Source organism: Alligator mississippiensis, chromosome 1 (assembly GCF_030867095.1).
Source record: "Alligator mississippiensis isolate rAllMis1 chromosome 1, rAllMis1, whole genome shotgun sequence".
NCBI lineage: Eukaryota > Metazoa > Chordata > Crocodylia > Alligatoridae > Alligator > Alligator mississippiensis.
This window is the reverse complement of record NC_081824.1, coordinates 452,548,194-452,571,864: the sequence shown is the minus strand read 5'-3', so window position 1 is coordinate 452,571,864 and position 23,671 is coordinate 452,548,194. Positions and strand designations below refer to the sequence as shown.

The 23,671-nt window shown below is 52.0% G+C and overlaps 1 long non-coding RNA gene and 1 other non-coding gene across 2 annotated transcripts in view; one reads left to right on the top strand and one right to left on the bottom strand.

Annotated features, from left to right (window-relative positions):
- The window catches only part of LOC132248503 (uncharacterized), a 66,577-nt gene that overhangs the window by 16,076 nt on the left and 26,830 nt on the right, over positions 1 to 23,671 (top strand). The window lies entirely within an intron of this gene.
- LOC132247908 (U2 spliceosomal RNA) lies at positions 15,897 to 16,081 on the bottom strand. The gene has a single exon (XR_009459304.1). It is a non-coding gene; the product is annotated as a U2 spliceosomal RNA (small nuclear RNA).

The window sequence follows — 23,671 nt, the reverse complement described above, 5'->3', positions numbered from 1 at the left end:
GTACCAAAGTCTGATGGTCTTACCCTCCTTAGTGACTTAAACACCAGGATTGGCTCTAACTGCCAAGTATGGGATGATGTCATCGGGAAGCACGGGATTGGAAACTGCAGTAGGAATGGTGTATTTGGATTGTGCTGAACATGAGCTCCTGATTACTAGCACTGTGTTCAGTCTCCCCAGTCAGAAGAAGACATTGTGGATGCACCCTTGCTCCAAGCACTGGCATCTTATTGACTATGTCATTATCTGAAGAAGGGACAGATGTGATGTCTGTGTAACCAAGGCGATGTGTGGTGCTAAATCCTGGACTGACAATCAACTCATCTCCTCACTAAAGGTCACAATTCAAGCTAGATAGCATCCACAAGAACAAAGTGGACCCGAAGCTACTCAAAACTGCAGGGCTGATGAACAACAGCACTAGACTGTCTTTTTGCAAACCATCTGAAAGATCAGATTTGCACTGCACTGCTCCATTACGGTTCCATCAAAGCCAACTGGAAGTGGTTCCATGAAGCTATACACCCTGCAGCCCTTGAGACCCTGGGACCAAGTGTCTGCACACACCAAGACTGGCTTGATGAAATGATGCTGAGACTCGATGGCTGCTAGAGGAGAAACTCATGTCTCTACAGAATCTACTTCTATGATAAATCTGCATCGGTGCAACACACCTACAGCTCGATATGCAAGACTATTCAGTGTAAGCTGTGAGGGATGCAGCACACATGGTTGAAGAACAAAGCAGACGAGATCCAGCACTATGCTGACCAAAATGACACAAGGAAATTCTTTGCCCTAAAAGCTGTTTATGGTCTGCAGGTCCTTGGATCCTGCCCATTGCTGTCTGCCGGCAGGCCCGTGCTTCCAACCAAGTCCCCCAATCCTCCAGAGAGAGGCTGAACACTTCATTGTCACCTCAGTCAAACGTCCTCTGTCAGCATGGATGCCATATGCAAGCTGTCTCCAAATCGCCTGCAACTGTAGGCAGAGCTTCAAGCGAAGTCCAAAAGGCCATACAGCAAATGTCTGGTGGCAAACACAGTTCCAGTGGAGGTCTACAAATCAAGCAGTCACGGCCTCATGGAGAAACTAACTGAGATCTTCTGCAGTATGTGGGTGCAGGAGGTAGTCCCTCAAGAATTCAAGGATGCTTCCTTGTCCACCTATACAAGAAGGGAAATCTCCAACTGTGTGACAGTCACAGGGGCATCTCCTTCTCAACTGCCAGCAAGATGGTAGCAGGAGTCCTCAACTGGCTGACTGACCATCTAAATGACCTACTGCCTGAGAGTTAATGTGGCTTTAGAAAAGGACATGGAATGAGCAGCATGGTGTTTGTGGCCAGGCAGCTTGAAGAAAAGTGCCAGGAAGAGAACGTCTATTCCAGTCACCCATGGATACCACAACCCTGTAAAGTAAAGCACATTTACCTTTTGTGTGTTAACTATATTTGTCAAAAAACACTTCAGAAAGTTTATCAAATTCAAAACTGTTCACTGGAACAAACTTGTCCAATTTAGAACTGTCAATAGTTTTCAATGAGAAGGATGATCTTGCTTGATACTACTTAGTTTCTTGAACCTGGGCTTTATTTTTGAGACTGCCAGTGTCATTTTGTGCTCCACACTTATTTTTGATTGATATTTGCTCTATAGAGTGGCAACTGGTGAAAGCTCTGTTTTACACAGGTAGGATGTTGTGAAAGGAATCAGTATTTTCATAGCTTTCTTGCTTTGTACTCAGCTTGCATACTAATCCAAAATTCAGGGAGACATTGTCGGGAACTTTGATTTTCAGAGAGGCGTCAGAAAAGATATCAATGAATTGCTCCTCTTCAGTAATAGTGAGGATACCACTTTTCAGTACAGTATTGAAAGGTTCCCTAATCCAGTCATAATTTTTCACTTCCAGATCAGGAAAGTAATTCTCAAAGTGGGATTTCAGTGAAGAAAGGTGACCCAAGATAGTTTTTCACATCTCCATTAATTTGTGTGTCACTGCTCTTGATTTAAATGGTTTTAAACTAGGAAATGTCCACTTATTTTCACTTGCCATTTTCCTCTGCCACAGTTCAATTTTTTTTAATATACTTTTTTGAATATTACTGTCACCACCTTGCAGTGCGGTGTTAAGAGTGTTCAGCTTCTCAAACACATCACTTAAATATGCCAACTTCATGTTGAAATCACTGTTGCTAAACATATGAGCACTGTCATGATTTTCCTTGGTTAAGTACTAGTAAAGTTCGTTCCTCAGCTGGAATGCTCATGTTAAAACATTCCTCCGAGATCAGCCACTTTGATTCACGGTAAAGAAGTGTGCTCTGCATTCATCTCTTCATGTGACCTAGAAAAAATGCTTGCCTTTTAAAGGTCTTGTTTTGATGTAGTTCACAAAGTTTGTTTGCTTGTTTGTAGAACTTCTTCTAATACTGGGCTCAAATCTTTGAAAGCAGGAGCTTGTCTGTGAATCATGCAGTGTGTCCCCACAGCACCAGGAGATTTTTGCTGAATTAAAGCTTGAAGTCCTTCATGATGGCTTGCTATGTCTGTGTATGCTTCCATGTAGTTTGACCACTCTAGGAGACTTGCACTCATATAGCTATCAATAATATTGAAAAGGTCCTCAACTTTGCTTGTCCCTGTAATTTCTTTATAGAAGAATAAATCCTCTTTTTTATTTTAACCTCATCAATGAACCTTATGTATATTATTAAACGAGCATCCTTGGTGCTATCCATCGCCTCATCTATCTGAATGGCAAATTGTTTGTTTCTTATCTTTACATAGCTGCTCATTTAAATCCTCTGCTAGATCTGTGATTTGGTGGGACACAGCAACATTCTCCAATGAGATGCTTAAAAGTTGTTGTGTGCTAGACTCCCCCAGCATAGTAGTAACCATGTCAACAGCTGCTAGAAGAATTTAAAATGTCTCCAGTTGCTTGGAGCTTTTTGCACTGAAATTCTGTATGCAACTTGATAAGAGGCAAAAAAAAGCTTTTTGAAGCGATGCTACTATATTTAACTAGACTCACTTTTTCACTGTTTAAATTTCATCATGTTTTCAAATAGAAAAAATCATGAGGTTTGTTAGCTAGCTCTTTCTGACCTGTTTCTAGATATTTTAATTTGCTTGGTTTCATACTCTCAGCAGAAAGTTTTGTGACACATAACACACTGGGGCTGTTCCTCGCTACCAGTACAAAGACTTGTGAAGCCAAGAGATAAATAACTATCATACTTTCTTGACTTGAGTCTACTTTAACTTGTATTACGGGTAGCTGTGCTATCTTTGGCTTTTCTCTTAACACCTGTCAACCTTTTTTCTATTTTAGCCAAAAGTTTGAAATAACTGGTAACTGTGTACAGAACCTGCGTGCCCTATCCCCCACACTGCAAAATACCACTCCCATAGAACGTGATAAATTGTCTCCTCCTTCGCACAGATTTCCCTCGGACACTTTGCTGTTCGTAATAAACCCCATCTCCGCTGCATTTTTCCTAGTGGGAAGAATCCTCCGTGCCATCGGAAATCCTCACATTCCACCCTTTCCCCACCAACCTGTTCCCATGACAGTTTGCTTAGATTGGGAATCATATCCTGCTCCCTAATGAACCTTAGCACCTTCTTTGCATCCCTCAACCCTCCTACCCCTAGTCCCTCCAAGCTGTGACCCCACAGAAAATTTCACACTTGCATATGCCACCCTGCTGGCTTCCCTGCCCAAAGCCCTGTCCACCTCTCCCCATATAACCCCAGTTGCTTCAAAAACTTTCCTGCACAATACCTACAAAATCTCCCTTTCCCCCTCCTGTGTCCTCACTAGCTTTACTACCCATTTCCAAAAATGTAAGTACACAAATGCCTTGATCTCTGGTAGACCCCACCCTCCTAATGCTTCCCCTTTTTATGTAACTCCCTCCTGGCCACCCCTCCCTTTTGCCACCCCCAGAAAATAAACACATCTCCCTCTGCACCTGTTTGGCCTGTAGCCGTGTTGGCAGATACACTACTGCCACAAATAATACCATAGGCAACAAAACGTGTTTCACCAGACAAATTTTCAGCCTAAACGATAATCCCCATAACCCTAACACTTGCCTCACCCACCCTGTTTAAAACCTCCCATGCTACCTGCCCTTTCCCTGCCACATCCATATATACCCCCAACACTTTCAATCCCTTCTGCTCCATTTGCAACCAATAATCCTGTAAACTCCCCCAATTTCCTACCATCAAATGTATGCTGTTCTCTTCCTTAATGCGCATCCCTGCCACCTCCCCATAATCCCCAGTATATTTCAAAAACTGTTCCAAAGACCCCTCATCCCAAACCACAAAAGTAACATCATCCATGTACATCAAAACTTTCACCTGGTACTGACCAAAGGGGATGATCTAGTGAGTGTGACCTGAAAATCAAAGGGAATCGAGGAGACGGTGACCTTGAGTTGATCACTTTTACTGCAAAGCTGGCAAGTTGGTCCTTGACTTTAGAAAGGCTGACTTCCACAAGCTTAGGAAAGTAGTTGTTTAGGCCTTTAGAAACTATAATCTGGCAGGGAGGAATGTTGATGAATGGTTGCTCCTCAAGGATGCGATCCTTGAAACTCTAGGGAAGTCCATTCCAACCCACAGAAAAAATAGCAAAAGGGCTGGATGACCCCCTTGGCTCAGTACGGAACTCGAGGATCTCCTGCATCTTAAAAAAACCCAAAAAACAAAAACAAACAAACCCAAACAACCCCTGGACCAAACAAAAATAAGCTTAAGGGATGGAAGATGGGGAAACATCACTAAGGAGGAGTACTTGGCAGTAGCCTGCACCTGTAGGGAGCAAACTAGGAAAGCCAAGGCTGAAACCGAGTTCAGACTGGCCACTTCAGTTAAGGACAACAAAAAGTCTTTCTTCAAATATGTGGGAAGTTGTAAAAAGAACAATGGTAGCATCGGACCTTTTACTAAACCAAGTGGGGCAGCTTATAACTGATGCTCAGGAAAAAGCCAATCTCCTTAGTGACTACTTCATGTTGGCCTTCCATCAGCCCAGTAGGATCACCCTGCCTGACAGGAGGCAGGATCACCAGAGGAAGGGCAACTCTGCATCCACCATTACCACTGATCTTGTGAGGGAACATCTTAAGAGGCTGGACATCCACAAATCAGCTGGCCTGGATGGAATGCACCCAAGAGTCAGCTAGTTCCTTTAACACATCATATCCTGGCATGTGGCGAGGATATTTGAGAACTTGTGCTTGGGTGAGGTGCCTGAGGATTGGAAGAGGGCCTGTGTGGTACCTATCTTTAAGAAAGGGAGAAGGGAAGATCCAGGGAACTACAGGCCAGTTTGCTTGACTTCACTCCCTGGAAAGATCCTGGAAAAAATCATTAAGGAAACCATTACCAACATCCTAACAGAAGGTAATATTCTGAGAGAGCCAACACGGCTTTGTGGCAGGTAGATCTTATCTGACAAACCTGGTTTCCTGTTATGACCAGGTGACGCATCACCTGGACAAGGGAGAAGAGGTGGATATCATGTTCTTGGACTTCAAGAAAGCCTTTGACTTGACTTGATGTCCCATGATGTCCTCATAGAAAAATTGGGGAATTGCGGCCCAGACAATTTCACGGTCCAGTGGCTGGGGAACTGGCTCCGTGGACGGACCCAGAGTGATAGTTGATGGAACCAATTCAACTTGACACACTGTAACTAGTGGTGTCCCCCAGGGCTTCATTATCGGACCTACACTCTCCAATGTGTTTTATAAATGATCTGGACTCGGGTTTATAAGTGGACTGGCTAAGTTTGCTGATGACGTCAAACTATGGGGAAGTGCAGCCACCCTAGAGGATAGGCTGGCAATCCAGGCTGATCAACAGACTTACCCAGTGGGCAGATCAAAACCTGATGGCATTCAATGCTGAGAAATGCAAGATGCTCCACTATGGGGGAGAGAACCCACACCACACTTAAAGGCTCTGCAGTGCTACGCTGGCTAGCACCATGTCTGAAAGGCTTTGATTCATAGATGATAGGGTCGGGAGGGACCTCAATAGATCATTGAGTCCGACCCCTTGCATAGGCAGGAAAGAGTGCTGGGTCTAGATGACCCCAGCTAGATGCATATCTAACCTCCTCTTGAAGACCCCCAGGGTAGGGGAGAGCACCACCTCCCTTGGGAGCCCGTTCCAGACCTTGGCCACTCTGACTGTGAAGAAGTTCTTCCTAATGTCCAGTCTAAACCTGCTCTCTGCTAGCTTGTGGCCATTATTTCTTGTAACCCCCGGGGGCGCCTTGGTGAATAAAACCTCACCAATTCCCTTTTGTGCCCCCATGATGAACTTATAGGCAGCCACAAGGTCGCCTCTCAACCTTCTCTTGCGGAGGCTGAAAAGGTCCAGGTTCTCTAGTCTCTCCTCATAGGGCTTGGTCTGCAGGCCCTTAACCATGGGAGTGGCCCTTCTCTGGACCCTCTCCAGGTTATCCGCATCCCTCTTGAAGTGCGGTGCCCAGAATTGCACGCAGTACTCCAACTGCGGTCTGACCAGCGCCCGATAGAGGGGAAGTATCACCTCTTTGGATCTATTCATCATGCATCTGCTGATGCACGATAAAGTGCCATTAGCTTTTCTGATGGCTTCGTCACTGCCGACTCATGTTAATCTTGGAGTCCACTAGGACTCCAAGATCCCTTTCTACTTCTGTGCCACCCAGCAGGTCATTTCCTAGGCAGTAAGTGTGCCTACTTTTTTCCTCCCTAGGTGCAGCACTTTGCATTTCTCCTTGTTGAATTGCATTCTCTTGTTTTCTGCTCATTTGTCAAACCTATCCAGGTCTGCTTGCAGCTGTTCCCTGCCCTCCGTCATGTCCACTTCTCCCCACAGTTTTGTGTCATCCGCAAACTTGGACAGAGTACACTTCACTCCCTCGTCCAAGTCACTGATGAAGACATTGAAGAGTATTGGTCCAAGGACCAAGCCCTGTGGGACCCCACTGCCCCCACCCCTCCAGGTCGAAACTGACCCATCCACCATGACTCTCTGGGTATGACCCTCTAGCCAATTCGCCACCCAGTGGACTGTGTAGTCATCCAAGTCACAGCCTCTTAACTTGTTCACCAGTATGGGGTGGGATACCGTATCGAAGGCCTTCCTGAAGTCTAAGTATACGACATCCACCCTTCCTCCTCTGTCCAGGCGTTTCGTAACCTGGTCATAAAAAGAGACTAGATTAGTCAGGCATGATCTGCCTGCTGCGAACCCATGCTGGTTTCCACTCAGCATAATTTGTCCTGCCGGGCTCTCGCATATGTGAGCCTTGATAATTTTTTCAAAGACTTTGCCAAGGATGGAGGTGAGACTGACTAGCCTATAGTTGCCTGGGTCCTCTTTCCTCCCCTTGAACATTGGGACCACATTGGCCCTTTTCCAGTCCTCCAGGACTTGGCCCGTGCACCACGAGCATTCAAATATTCCCGCCAGTGGCTGTGCAATGACGTCAGCCAGTGCCTTCAGTACCCTTGGATGCAGCTTATCCGGGCCTGCCAACTTAAACGCATCCAGTTCCTCCAAGTGCCTCTGCATCATCTCAGGGTCTACACATCGTAGTCTGGCGCCTTACTGCTGCTGCCTCTCTACAGTCCCAATGAGAGCCTTGTCCTGCCCCTCGCTTAGGAACACTGAGGCAAAGAACTCGTTGAGGAGTTCAGCCTTGTCCCCCCCTGTCCGTCACCAATTGCTTCTGCCCATTTAGTAGGGGTCCTGTTCCTCCCTGGGCCTTCCTTTTTCCCCCCATATATCTAAAAAAAACAATTTCTTGTTATCCTTAACTTGGGATGCCATCCTCAGCTCCATGGTAGCTTTGGCCTGTCTAACTGCCTCCCTACAAGCGCGAGCAGAAGAGGTATACTCCTCTTTGGTGATCTCTCCCTGTTTCCACTTGTTATTGTGCCCCCCTTTTGGCCTGTAGGCTGCCCTGGATTTCTCTGGTCAGCCAAGGAAGCCTCCTGGCCCCTTTCCCTCTTTTTCCTCGCATCGGGATCGTCTCCGTTTGTGCCCGAAGGATCATTTCCTTAAGGCACAGCCACCCTTCTTGGGCTCCCATCACTTCAAAACTCCTACTCTGCAGCGCGTCCTTGACTAATTGCCTGAGTTCATTGAAATCAGCATTCCTAAAGTCTAGCACTTTCACCCTACTAGTTAACTTACCCACTTGATGTCTTATGGTGAATTCTATTAGTAGGTGATTGCTGTCCCCCAGATGGCCACTGATCTGTAGGTCCCCTAACATATCTCCTGTTGCCAGTACCAGATCCAGTAAGGCATCCCCCCTAGTGGGACTGTGTACCTCTGCATCAGGTGGAGGTCCTGTACACAGGATGGTAACCTGCGTGAATGGTGGGACTTTGCTGGCTGTGTCTCCCAGCAGATGTCTGGGTAGTTTAGGTCCCCCATGACTACAGCCTCCTTAGCTTTACGCTTCACCCTTCCTCCTCCGATGAACGCTAACCTCGACCACCAAACTTGCCATCCGCTCCTCCGATCTTCTGGTCACCGCTTCTGCTCTCCAGCTGATCACGATCCTCCTGTCCTCCTCTCCTCTCAGCTCCCTACTCCGCCATGGTCGTCTCCGCCAAAACCACCAATGCCACCGCCTTCATCTCCTCCATTGCCGCCGCCGCCTCCATCCTCCCCCGTGCCCGGCCTCTCGAGGCCTGACCAGGCAGTGGCTGGACCTAGGCCCGTACGCCAACCTGATCTGAGCCTTCAAGAGACCGAGAAGCAATAACCCGCCCAACCCCGGAGTGGGAGCAGGCACCCCGGGCTGGCGGCCCAGGGGACCCGGCAAGCAGGGCTGGGAGCCGGGGCGGCGGTGGTCGGTCGGTCGGTCCCGGGGCCTGGTGACTGAGCGACTGGCTGGCTCTCCTGCGGGCGGGCGGGGGCTGGCAGGTGCGTGCTGCTCCTGACTCGACTCAACTCGACGATTTCATAGATGTTTGGGCTGGAAGGGACCTCGGAAGGTCATTGGGTCTGTCTAGCCCCCTGCCCAAAGGGCCGGAAGGAGGTCCGCTGGGGTCATAGGATCCCAGCAAGAGAAGCATCCTGTTTGCTCTTGAAGGTGTTCAAGGGAGGCAGGCGCTTGAACCACCTCCGGTGGCAGGCTGTTCCAGACAGACCTTGCCTTGGGGGCTCAGACAGGAAAGAAATTCTTCCTCCTGTCCAGCCTGAAACGGCCTTGTAGTAGTTAGTTGATGACTATTTGACCTAGTCGTCATCCCTTCCTTGGGGCGCTCACTCTGGTGAACAAACGCGTTCCCCCAGCTACTGGTTGGTGGTCAACTTGGAAGTGGCCATCAGATCGCCCCCGAGCGAGCGAGCGAGCCTGGGCTTTATCCAGGCTCAAGAGCCCTAGGCAGGGCTCTCAGCCTGTCATTGCAGGGTCTGCTTCCCTGACCTCTGATCGTGCGCGGGCGTGGCTCTTCTCTGGACGGACTCTCTCCAGCTTCTCCGCATCACGTCCTTTTGGAATTGCAGAGCAAGCCCAAAACTGGACGCAGTACTCCAGCTGCGGCCTCGCTGAGGCCGAGTACAAGGGGAGAAGGACGTCCCGCCCGGGATTTGCTCGAGAAACATCTACGGATGCAAGCCAGCGTTTGGGTCGCTTGACTAGCTGCAGCATCGCACTGCAGACTCGACTTGACTCAGGCTTCCTTCCCTTTGCCCCGGTCTCTGTCTACTGCTTTCACTTGACTTGCACACGCCCCACCGCTCTGGCTTTGGTTGTCGTTGTCGCCGCTGCCAAAGCTCGACGAAGGCAGCGTCTGGTCTTAAGTGGCCTCGCAGGCCGAGCGACACGGAAAGTACTTTTATTACAAAAGTATCAAAACCATAAGAATTTGAACTCAACCAAACAAAACACCAGCTTGTCCCTTCAAACCTCAAGACAACACATACACATCATAACATAAGAACCTTCCCAAAACAAAACCAAAGCTAAAGAAATGCTTCTCCCCCTTTTACATAATCAACTCAAAACCATTCCAAATCCATCTCATTTCTCAAACACATAATATACATCATAACATTATTCTCTTGAACCTTCCCTTCCCTTTCAATTCCCTCCTACTCAAACAATTTTCTCCAACCTATACCTTCCCCTTCCCCTTTCTTCCTATAATACTCCAATTCCGCGTATACTAAGCACACACATTCCTGTGAAGTGAAATATAGCCCCTTCTGAACTAGTAGACACCTTGTTTTCCATATCGCCCCCTCTGTACACAATAATAAGATCCTCATTTCCCATTCCCTCACCTTCGGCTTTACCAAACCATACACCACCCCCTTATAAGCCACACAATCCCCCCACCCTATCGCTTTACAGAATCTTGCCACCCACTGCCAAACCCTCTGTGCATAAAAACACTCCCATAACAAGTGTAACACAGTTTCCACCCTCCCACACAATTCCCTCGGGCACTCCCCCGACTGCAGCAACCCCCATTTCCTCTGTTCTACCCTCGCTGGTATTACCTTCCTTACAACCCTCCAAGCAAAATCCTCTTGCTCCCCCTTCCGCCACCTCCCCTATGTCTGCCATTTTGTCCCTCCCCCAAATTTCCCTCAGTACCCTCTTTGCTTCTCTCAAACCCTCCCACCCCTGCTCGTACCACCTAGCTGGTCTTTCAGCCCACAGCCCCGTCCACCTCCTGTATAGCCCCAATCTTCTCAAAAACCTTCCTGCCCAGTATCTACACATTGCCCCCACTTTCCTCCCTTCCAGCCCCGCAGCCCTCACCACCCCTTTCCAAAAGTGCACATACAAAAAGACTTCTAATTCTGGTACACCCCACCCTCCCAGATGCTCCCTCTTGTATATCCTCCTCCTCGCCACCCTCTCTGTCTCCCCCCCCTCCCCCCAAAAAAGACACATTTCCCTTTGCACCTGCCTCACCTGCAGCCAGGTGGTCGGGTACACCATCGCCACAAACAAAATGGTTGGCAACAAACACAGTTTCATAATCCCTACTTCCCCTTTCTTTCTAGTCCCCCATATCCCTGCCTCTTTCCTCACCCTTCCTCGAACCTCCTCCCATGCCCGTTCCCCCTTCCCCCTCACATCCATATACACTCCCAGTACCTTCAAACCCTCCCTCTCCACCTGCTACCCTTCCTCCTCCAACCCTTTCCATTCCCCCGTGGCCAACAAAGAGCTCTTCCCTTTGTTCACCCGTGGTCCCGCCGCCTCCCCATACTCCCTAATACCCTCCACCACCCTCCTTAAAGCCCCCTCATCTCGAACCATGAAGCTCACATCATCCATATATAAACTAACCCTCAACTCCCCTCCCCCCGGTATTGGAATCCCCCTCACCCTCCCATCCCTTCTCACCCTTTGTGCCAGTGACTCCATACCACATATAAACAACCCCGGAGACAGGGGGCACCCCTGGCGCACCCCCCTCTCCACCTGGAATTCCTCTCCCAAAAATCCCTTCACCAGAATCCTACTCCGTGCCCCCCCATACAGTGCCCTCACCCACCCCACAGATTTCCCAGGAAACCCCATCCGCCTCAACACCCTAAACAAAAACCCGTGCTCCAAACTATCATAAGCCTTTTCAAGGTCCACGCTTCCCATCACCACCCTCCACCCCCTCTCTCCCATGTATTCCAACACATCCCTCAAAAACCCAACCTGCAAATCCACCCTCAGCCACTTGTGATCACTAAACCCCACCTCTCCCATTTCCTTCCCCTCCACCCTCACCCCCCCGGACACAAACACAAAATCTGTCCTCGATACCCTTCTTCCTCCTGGATCCATCCTTGTTCCCACCTGCTCCCCCTCCCACACATCTTGCAGCCCCTCCTCCCGAATCCAATTTCTCACCCATCTCCCTGTAGAGTCCAGAAGCCCCCCCCAACACCCCCTTCCCTATCCCCTTCTTCTATAATACAATTGAAATCCCCTACGACAACCTTCTTTCCTCCCCCACCCCCACATATCCCCAACTTCCTCAAGAATTCCCTTCCTTCCGCTTTCACTGCCAGTGCATATATGTTAAAGACCCCCACCTCCTCCCTCCCCACCTCCATCTTCATGTGCTGCAACTGCCCCTCAATGAATGTCTCCACCCTGATTACCCGCACCTGTGTCCCATTCAACAAGATACCCACCCCTGCTGCTCTATTCCCTCCCACCCCAGCCCACCACGACTGCCCCTTCCCCCAGCATTTCCTCAAAAACCCGTAAGCCCTTTCCCACCCTATCCCACATTCTTGAACACAAATCATGTCTGTGTCCAGTGCTTCTAACCATCTCCCCACCCTCTCCCACCTTTTCCTCGTTAACAAGCTTCTCACATTCAAAGAAACAATCTTCATTGCCATTCCAATTTTTTTCAAAAACAAAACCACCCCCTTTTGTCTTCTCACCCCTCCACCCCACTCCCACTCTCTAATTCACTTTCAGACTCATCCCCAGGAGTCACCATCCCTGGTCTCCATATCCTCATTGTAGCTACCAAACCTTCCACTGCTCCAGGGCTCAAATATCCCCCCCACCCTCCCTTCCCTCCCTTCCTGTAACCTTTCGTCCCCCTTTCCCTCCTCCCTCTTTCCCCTTCTCTCCCGAGTCCCCACCATCCATCTCCATCCCCGCTCTCTTATAACCCCCTTTCACCCCCCCCCCTTGTTTTTTCCTTTTCTTTAAACTCCCTTCTTGTCCTTGTTCCAGGGCTTCCATTTCCTCTGTCCAACTCCCTCCTTCAGATGTTTCCACTTCCCCCAAACACTCCACCATCCCTCTCAGCTGTTTTAAGGCTTCTGCCCCACCTTCCTCCTCTCCCTTCTGCTCCTTCTTTTCTCCTTCCAATTCTTCTTCCAGTAACCCCAGTACTGCTTCTTCAATGGCTTGTCCTCGTCCTCCCTCCCCCTCAGGTGTTTCCTCTATTATCAGTTCTTCCTCCTCCATCCCCTCATTTTGCCATTTCTACCAACCTCTCCCTCCCTGCCCTCCCTTCCAGGTGTTCCCCATCCCCTTGTTCCACCTCTCCCCCTGTTTCCCCCCCCCCCCCCCCCCCGGTCTTCTCGTACCCGCACTCTCTATTTGCATATGAGAAGGGGCAATCTCACTGAAAGTGCCCCTCTTGCTTACACCCATTTTCTCCATGCAAAATTGTGCCCTATGTCCCATCCCCCTACACTGAAAACAAATCGTTAACGCACAAAATGCTGCCAGGTGCCCCCCCCCCCCCAACCTACTACACAGCTTTGGCTGGTCATCGTACATAATATAGCCCTTGTGCATCCCCATCCTTAAAACTGGTAACAGGCGCTTCATACCCACCAGATTCCCCACTTCTTCATGCAAAATAACTCATGCCCTCCACCCCCCTGTCCAAACCCTCCACCAGTCAAAACATTTCTTCACTGTTTTCACCCGCTGCACCCTACCCTCTAACCAGTTCACCACATCCCCCTCTTCCACCATATCTGTATACATCTTTATGTACACCACACACTCTCTCGTCCTCTGGCCCACCTCAAACCTTAGCCCCCCCCAGCTCTCCCCGTTCCACAGCCACTCCGTGGGCCTCCCAAAAAGCATTATATGCTTTTGCACTCCAAAAAGACACGTGCCACTCGCGATAATTATCAAATGCTAGTACACAGACTAAGTCCACCAGTTGCACCTTCAAAACTCCCAATAAGATTTTAGACAGAGTCCCACTGGCTCAAAGTCTTTGCTCCTTGAAATCCTTCCTGCTCCAGAGTCACTTTCACTTTCCAGCGAACATCCCTCCTTCGCTTGTCCTCTTCTCTCTCTGCACCCGCCGCTTTCGCTGTCCCTGCTGCCTCCTTCTCCTGCCTGGTCTCTTTCCTCCGACCGCCCTCTGTTGCTGCCGCTCCTGCCGATCCGCCTTCTTCAGGGGTCTTCCCCCCCACTCCCAGCTGAACCTTCCCCCGACGTCCTACAACACTCCAAACCTCCGCTGCTGCCGACTGCTCACCTCCTTCGTTGTTCTGCTCACCTCCTCCGATGGTATGACCGCTCCCCCCGCTCTCTCCCGGACCTCGTTGCCTCCTTTCCACTCTCCTCTGCTCCCCGACCTCCACCTCCTCTGATGTCCTCTGCTCACCAACCTCCATCTCCTCCAATCTCCGCTCTTCACCAACCTCCGTCCTCTCCAGTGTCCTCTGCTCACTGATCTCCATCCGCCTCGCCCTTTCCTTCACTGCTCTCTTCGCCTGCTCCGCCATCTCCGCTCCTGACTCCTGGCCTCTCGAGGCCTGACCAGGCAGCGGCCGGACCTAGGCCCGTCCGCCAACCCGATCTGAGCCTTCAAGAGGCCGAGAAGCGATAACCTGCCCAACGGTGGAGGGGGAGTGGGCGCCCTGGGCCGGTGGCCCAGAGGGCCTGGCAAGCAGGGCAGGGGGCGGCCCTGGCGGCGGGGTGGCGGTGGTCGGTCTCGGAGCCTGGCGACTGAGCAACTGGCTGGCTCTTTCTCCTGCAGGCGGGAAAGCCACTGTGCGGGTGGGCGGGACTGGCTGGCAGATGCGTGCTGCTCCTTCCTCTACTCGACTTGACGATTTCATAGACGTTCGAACTGGAAGGGACCTCGGAAGATCATCGAGTCCGTCCAGCCCCCTGCCCAAAGGGCCAGCTGGAAGGAAGGCCGCTGGGGTCAGTGGATCCCAGCAAGAGAAGCATCCCGTCTGCTCTTGAAGGGGTTCAAGGGAGGTAGGCGCTCGAACCGAACCACCTCCGGTGGCAGGCTGTTCCCGATAGACCTTGCCTTGGGGGCTCGGACAGAAAAGCAATTCTTCCTCCTGTCCAGCCTGAAATAGCCTTGTAGTAGTTAGTTGATGATGGTTCTACCGGGTCGTCCTCCCTTCCCTTCCCTTCCCTGGGGCGCGCGCTCGCTCGCTCTGGTGAACAAACGCGTTCCCCCAGCTACTGGTTGGCGGTCAACTTAGAGGTGGCCATCAGATCACCCCCGAGCGAGTGAGCGAGCCTGGGCTTTATGCAGGCTCAAGAGCCCCAGGCAGGGCTCTCAGCCTGTCATCATAGGGTCTGCTTCCCTGACCTGTGATCGTGCGCGGTGGGCGCGTGGCTCTTCTCTGGACGGACTCTCTCCAGCTTCTCCACATCACGCCCGTCCTTTTTGAATTGTGGAGCCAGCCCAAAACTGGACGCAGCACTCCAGCCGAGGCGGAGTACAAGGGGAGAAGGACGTCCCGCCCGCCCGGGATTTGCTCAAGAAGCATCTCTGGATGCAAGCCAGCATTTGGGTTGCTTGCCTAGCTGGCAGCATTGCGCTGCAGACACGACTCGACTCAGCTCGGGCTTCCTTCCTTCTGTTTGCCCCGGTCTCCGTCTACTGCTTTCATTTGACTTGCGCTTGCACGCGCCCCACCACTCCCTCTGGCTTTGGGCGGTGGCGATGACAGCGACACTCGACGAAGGCAGTGTCTGGTCTTAAGTGGCCTTGCAGGCTGATGCAGACGGAGGCTGCAAGGCCTGCCTGCCAGTAGCCAGGAAGGTCCTGGCCTCCCCGACCTACCATCCGGGCACCGCTTCCGGGCCCGCAGCGGGCCCCAGCGGGCTCCTGGCCCGCACCCCCCTGCCTGCCCAGGCCCTGTGGCCCCGGGCGGGGCCCCAGCCTCCCCCTGGCAGGTGGTGGCGGGGCTGCGCTGCCTGCTGAGCGGGAGGGCACGCGCACGCTCGCTCCCTCCCCTGCCAGTGTGCTGGCTGCCTGGCAGCGGCAGCCTTTTGCATAGGGTCTGCCCCCTGGGGCCACCCAGGGGCCACAGCCCTGCCCGTGCTGCTGCTGCCACTGCTTTTGAACCCAGAGAGGAGGAAGGTGGTGCTCCCCCAGAAGGGGAGCAGGCACCGGGCCCGGAGGCAGTGCAATACCGGGCCGATGCGTGGAGGGGCTGGAGCAAGCTCCGAGGCCTGACCCTGGCACCAAAAATGTGTTTAATGCATCGGTCCTCACATCGAGGACGTATCAGCGATTAAACTGATAACAGATTTTTATTTTATTAATACCAAGTATCAAAAACACAAGACTTTTGTCACAAATGACAAAAACACCATCTTTCCCATTTCACAACTCAAAATAACAACATTCACCCGCACCCTTTACATACCTACACCCCTTCAATCCGTCATTTCATCCCCGCACATTAATACTTAACTTAATCCCCATTATCATTTTCTGTTCTCTTCTCATTTTCCAAACACAACCTTCCGCTTACCCGTTTTACTTTCGACTCGACTCCCCACACTTCATCACTCTTGGCACTTTTCTCCAACCTTTACGCAATCGCTGCCTCTCCCATTCCAATCTACTCTCCTCCCAAGAACACACATCTCTAATTCTTCTTCCATCATCTTTCATTTTAGATTTTGCATCCCTTCCTTCCCCACCCCCAGGTTCATCTTCCACTGATTCCGAACTCTCCTCTGACTCCTCCTCCGGGCTCAGAAATCCCAAACTTTCCTCCCTCTCCTCTTTCTCTTTCCCCTTCCCTTCTTCCTTTCTACCCTCAGTTTGCACCCCCACCTTCTTCTTCCCCCTTTCCTCCCTGCCTTGTTTCTTCCTTTTCTTCAGACTCCCTCCCTGCCTTTGTTCAATTGCCTCCATCTCCTCCAGTTGCTCTGCCCACCCCTTCCCTTATGTTTGACCCGTTTTGTCCCACTGTTTGTTCCATTTCCAACTCCGCCACCATACCCCTCAAATGTCGCAACGCCGCATCCCCCCCTTTCCCTCGTCCCCCTTCTGTTCTTTCATCTCCAAAACCTCTTCCTCCACCAGCCCCATGACTGCCTCTTCGATCTCCTCTTTACTCTCCTCCTCCCCAGGTCTTTCCTCCACAAACATCTCTCCTCCCTCCTCTGGCACACCCATCTGTTCCTCCTCCTCCATTTCTCTCTCCTCCCCCTCCCCCCTCACGATGCCCCGCCATCCGCACTCGATTTGCATAGGACGAGGGGCATGTCTGCTGTATGTGCCCCTCCTGCCCGCAACCCTTACACACAAAGCTCTCCTTGCAGAATTGAGCTGTGTGCCCCAGCCCCCTGCAGGGATAACACACCCTAAGTCGGCAGAACGCCGCCAGGTGCCCCTCTTGCCCGCACCTATTGCACAGCTTGGGCTGGTCATGATAGACCACATATCCCCTACACGGCCCAACTTGCACTGCCGAAGCCAAGTGCTTAACCGCCCCAGGGCTCCCCACCACCTCATGGAGCACCACCTTCGCCCTCCATGCCCCCATCCAAACCCCCCACCGATCACACTTTTTCCACAAACGTCACTCTCTCCACCCTCTGCTCCAACCATCTTCTCACGTCGTCCTTATCCAACATGTCCGTAAACATCTTAATATACAGCACTCTCTCCTGTGCCGTCCCCCCCATATCAAACACCAACCCCTCCAGCTCCCCTCCTTCCAGTGCCGCCTCACGCGCCTTCCAAAAGGCAGCATAACATTTCTCATTTTCAAAAGTCACCTTCCAGACCTTCCTGTTGTCGAAGGGCACCACGCAGTGCAAGTCCCTCGGATTCACTTTGGGGGTCCTAAAGAGGACCTCAGCCATAAAGTCTCCACGCCTCAGAGTCTTGTTTCCCTTATACCCCTCAACAGTGAGGGTTACCTTCACCCTCCATTTTGTCTGTTGGCCTCCATTTTCTTCCTCTTCAGGGTCCGCCACTCCTGCTGCCTCCCGACGACTCCCTTCCGCTGTTGACGCTCCTCTCTCTTCGGGGGTCTTCTGCCCCCCGCTCCCTCTTGGGCCTTCCCTTTCCGCTGCACATGGGTCCACCCTTCCTCCTCCTCCTCCGCTGTTCGCTCACCACCTCCGTCGTTCCTTCCGCTGATCTGGTTCGCCCATCGCTGTCACTGCTCCTGAGCTCTCGTCTCTGCCATCATTTGCATCCTGATCTGCATATTGGACCTCGCCTTCGCAACTGCCATCTCTCTCTGCACCGCTGTACCCTCTGTCTTCCCCGGCGCTCAGATCAGGGCCTTCTAGAGGCCACACATCGAAGATGTATCAGCGATTAAACTGATAAGAACAGATTTTTTTTTTTATTAATAACAAGGTATCAAAATCATAAAAGCATCACCACCAACAACAAAAACACCAGCTTTCCCACGTCAAATCTCCAAACAGAACCATTCACCCCCTACCATCAGAAATTTCTTAAACACCCAAAGAAACACTTCTCCCCCCCCTGCAACAAACCCTCCCACCTCCGACTCCATCTCACTTTCCAAGACCTAACACAAGAAATAACCTTGTTTCTCTTCTCCTTCCTTCCCCTCCCTTCCTCCTATTCAAAAAATTTCCCCCAATCAACACCTTCCCACTCCCCTTCCCCTTTATTCCTATAGTACCCCACCTCTGCATATGCCAAATAAACACACTCCTGTGACATAAAGCAAAGCCCCTTCTGAACCAATAAACACCTTGTCTTCCACACTGCAACCCGTGTACACAATAATAACACCCAAACTTCCTGTTCCCTTACTTTACCCCTCACCAGTCCATACACCGCTCCCTCGTAACTCACACATTCCCCCCATCCTATTGCCTTACAAAACCCCGCCACCCGTTTCCAAACCCTCTGAGCAAATGAACATTCCCATAATACATGAAACACCGTCTCCTCCCTCCTGCACAGTTCTCTCAGACACTTCCCCAACCTTACCAACCCCCATTTCCTCTGCTCCACCCTCACTGGTAATACCCTTCTCACCACCCGCCACGCAAAATCCTTGTGCTCCCCCTTCTACCTCTTTCCCACTATCCCTTTCCCCACCTGTCCCCACGTCAATTCCCCTATGTCCGCCATCCCATCTCTCCCTCTAATTTCCCTCCATACCCGTTTTGCTTCCCTCGATCCCTTACACCCTAAACCCTCCAACCCCTTTGCCCTCAAGAAACCCCACCCCTGCATATACCACCTTGCCAGTCTCTCAGCCCACAACCCCATCCACCTCCCCCCATATAACCCCAACCTTCTCAAATACCTTCCCGCCCAATACCTACATAATGCCCCAACTTTCCTCCCCTCCAGCCCCACAACTCTTACCACCCCTTTCCAAAAATGCACATACAAAAAAACCTCTAATTCCGGTACTCCCCACCCTCCCAAGTCCTCCCCCTTATATATCTCCCTCCTCGCCACCCTCTTCACCTTCCCACCCCAGAAGAAGAGACACTCCTCCCTATGTACCTGCCTCACCTGCAACCAAGTGGACAGGTACACCATTGCCACGAACAGAATTGTCAGCAACAGCACCTGCTTAATAACCCCCACCTTCCCTCTAAATGACAATTTCCTGGTAGGGCTATGGGGGACCACTTTCCTCATCCTCCCTCCAACCTCCTCCCACACCCGTTCCCCCTTTCCCTTCACATCCATATACACTCCCAGTACCTTCAACCCCTCCCTCTCCACACACCACCCTTCCTCCTCCAACCCCCTCCATTCCCCCACTGCCAACAAACTACTCTTCCCCTTATTCACCCATGGCACCGCCGCCTCCCCATACTCCCGAATTCCTTCCACCTCCCTCCTCAACGACCCCTCATCTCGCACCATGAACATCATGTCGTCCATATATAAACTCACTCTCAACTCCCCTCCCCCCGGCACCGGAATTCCCCTCACCCTCCCATCCCTCCTCATCCTTTGCGCCAGGGGCTCAATGCCACACACAAAGAGCCCCGGAGACAGGGGGCACCCCTGACGCATCCCTCTCTCCACCCTAAATTCCCCTCCCAAAAATCCCTTCACCAAAACTCTGCTCCATGCTCCCCTATACAATGCTTTCACCCATCCCACAAACTTCCCTGGAAACCCCAACACCTCAAACAAAAACCTGTGCTCCAAACTATCATAGGCCTTCTCTAAATCTACACTACCCACCACCACCCTCCACCCCCTCTCTCCCACGTACTCCAACACATCCCTCCACACCCACTGTGTATCTACCATCCTCCTACCCTTCACCGCATGTGTCTGGTCTTCCCCCACCACCTCCCCATCCTCATTGCCAACACTTTCGAAAATAACTTATAATCTACATTCAGTAATGTAATAGGCCTCCAGTTCTGTAGCAGCTCCCTATTCCCCTTTTTATACAGCAACCCCACCACCCCTGACCCCATAATCTCCCGAAATGCCTCCACCACATTCCCCCCCCACCACCCCCCAAAACCTCTCATAAAACTCCGTCGGCAGTCCATCCAAACCTGGCGTCTTCCCCCTCTTCATCTTCCCTAACACCTCCCTTACCTCCTCACCCATTATATCCTTCTCCAAATCCGCCCGCTCCCCAACCCTCCTTCCCAGCTCCCCCAAAACCTTCTCCCCCACTGCTTCATCCACCTCCCGCCTACTATACAACCCCTCATAGAACCTTGTCAAGTCCTCCAACACCTCCCCTTGCTTCTCTACCCGCACCCCCTCCCCGGTCACCACTGCCCCCACTTCCCTTCTTCACCCTTTCCACAAAATACCTCCCCCATTCCTCCCCCTCCCCCACCCACGGTGCCCTTGCTAAAAACATCCTCTCCTGCTCCCTCTCCCGAAACCAATCCTCCACCGCCTGCTTCGCCTCCCCCAACTCCCGCTTCACCTCCTTCCCCCCCCAATCGCCTCCCAAATCAACCTCTGCACCCTTCCCTGCAACCTCCCCAATTCCCTCCTCTTCTCCCACCCTTTCCGCTTCCCAACCCAAATAAACCAACTCCTAATCTTCTCCTTTGTAACCCTCCACCATTCCCAATGCCACTTAAAAAGCATCCTCCTTGTCTTCCACCCCTTATATTCCCTCCCAAATGCCCCACACACCTGTTCGTCTTCCAACATCCTTGAAGTAAACTTCCACACCCCCCTTCCTCTCCCACTCCCTCCCCCAACCTGTAACTCTACCCTCACCATTTTATGATCGCTAAAACCCACTTCCACCACCTCCTTCCCTTCCACCCCAACCCCCTCCGAAACACAAAATCAATTTGTGAAACCCTCTTCCCCCCCGATCCATCCTCATTCCCACCTGCTCCCCCCTCCAGACATCCACCAGCCCCTCTTCCCCAATCCAATTCCCCAAACACCTCCCCATGCTCCAAACATCCCCCCCAACCCCCCCTTCCCTATCTCCTTTCTCAATAATATTTGAAATCCCCTACAAAAACCTTCTTCCCACCCCCTCCCTCACGTATCACCAATCTCCGAAAAAATTCCCTCCTCTCTGCCTTCACCACCAGTGCATAGACATTAAACACCCCCACCTCTTCCCCCCCACCTCCATCCTCATGTGTTGCAAATGCCCTTCCATTAGCACCTCCACCCCAATTACCCTCACCTGCGTCTTGTCAACTAAAATTCCCACCCCTGCAGCCTTATTCCCCCCTGCCCCAGCCCACCATGATTTCCCCTTAGCCCATCTTCTCTGCACCATCCTATAACCCTCATCCCACCCAATCCCACATTCTTGTAGACAAATAATATCAGCCCTTAATGCCCTCAAATACCCTCCCACTCTTTCCCACCTTTTCCTTGACCACAAACTCCTCACATTTAATGAACAAACACAAGAGGCCCCTTCCATTGAAATCATCATTAAACCACACCTTCCCCCCCCCTTACACCTCTTCCCCACTCCCACTCTCCAGTGACTCTACTGATGACTCTACCCCCTTCCTCCATATTCCAGTTGCTTCCACCAGGCCCTCCACCGCTCCTGGGCTTAGAAATCCCAATCCCTTCCCCCTTCCCCCCCGCCTTTTTCCTTCCCTTTTTCCCTCCCACCCTTTCCCTCAGTTTGCAACCCCAACTTCTTCCCCCCTTTCTCCCCCCCCCCCGTTTCTTCCTTTTCTTTAAACCCCCTTCCTTCCCTTGTTCAGTTGCCTCCATCTCCTCCATTTGCTCTGCCCACCCCTTCTCTTTCATTTGTCTGGCCATGTCCCCCCTCTCGTTCTCTCCCCCCCCTTCCCTTCTGTGTCTAACTCCTCCACCAACTCCAACACCACCTCCTCCTCTCCCATTGGTGTTTCTTCCACAACCATCTCCTCCTTCTCCTCCCCCAGCTGTTCCTCCTCCTCCATTCCTCCCTCCTTCCCCCTCTGCTCCTCTCGATGCCCCGTCATCCCTACTTTATTAGAATAGGACGATGGACACGCTTGCTGAACGTGCCCCTCTTGCCCACAAGCTTTACACACAGAGCCCTCTTTACCAAATTGGGCCGTGTGTCCCATCCCCCTGCACCGGTAACAAATTGTCAACCGACAAAATGCTGCCAGGTGCCCTGCTTGCCCGCACCTGTTACACAGTTTGGGCTGGTCAAAATAAGTTGGATATCCTCTACAAGGACCAGCTTGCACTGCTGAGGCCAAGTGCTTAACCGCCCCAGGGCTCCCCACCTCCTCATGCAAAACCACCTTTGCCCTCCATGCCCCCATCCAAATCCCCCATTGGTCACACTCCTTTTCCACAAACAGTACTCTCTGCACCCTCTGTTCTAGCCAAGATTTCATATCCTGTCTCTTCACCATACCACTAAACATCTTAATATACAGGATCCTCTCCCGCACCTTCTGCCCCATATCAAAGATCAACCCCTCCAATTCCCCCCGCCCTAACTCCTCCTTATGCGCCTTCCAGAAGGCTGCATAGCATTCCTCATTTCCAAAAGTTAGATTCCAGACCCTCCTACTATCAAAGGCCACCACGCAGTCCAAGTCCTTTGGATTCACTTTCAGGGTCCTAAACAGTACTTGTAACGAAGTCCCCGCGCCGTAAAGTCTTGTTCCCTTTATAACCCTCCAAAGTCAGGGTTACTTTGACCCTCCATTTTGTTCCACAAACTCCATCTTCCTTCTCTGGTTCCTCGGGTCTCGCCGCCTCCTTCTCCTGCCCAGGGGCCTCCCGATGCCTCTCTTCCGCCGCCGACGCTCCTCTCTCTTCAGGGGTCTTCTACCCCGCCCCGCTCCCGCCTGGGTTGTCCCTCTCCGCTGAACTCCGGTCCACCCCTCCTCCTCCGCCGTCCGCTCACCTCTTCCGCCGCTTTCACCTCCAATCTCCTGGTTCTCCCTCTGCTGTTGCTGCTCCCGACCTCCTTTCTCCTCCACTCCTGTCTCCACCATCATCTGCATTGCACTCTGCATATCATCCGTCGCCTCCATCCTCTCAAGGCCCGACCAGGCAGCAGCTGGACCGAGGCCTGTCCGCCAACCTGATCTGAGCCTTCAAGAGGCCAAGAAGCGATAACCTGCCGAGACCTGGAGGGGGAGTGGGTGCCCCGGGCTGGCAGCCCAGAGGGCCCGGCGAGCAGGGCTGGGGGCGGCCCCAGTGGCGGGGGTGGCAGCGGTCGGTCGGTCCTGGGGCCTGGCGACTGGCTGGCTCTCCTGCGGGCGGGCGGAGGCTGGCAGGTGCGTGCTGCTCCTTCCTCGACTCGACGATTTCGTAGACATTCGGGCTGGAAGAGACCTCGGAAGATCGAGTCCGTCCAGCCCCCTGCCCAAAGGGCCGGAAGGAAGTCTGCTGGTGTCATAGGATCCCAGCAAGAGAAGCATCCCATTTGCTCTTGAAGGTGTTCAAGGGAGGCAGGTGCTCGAACCACCTCCGGCGGCAGGCTGT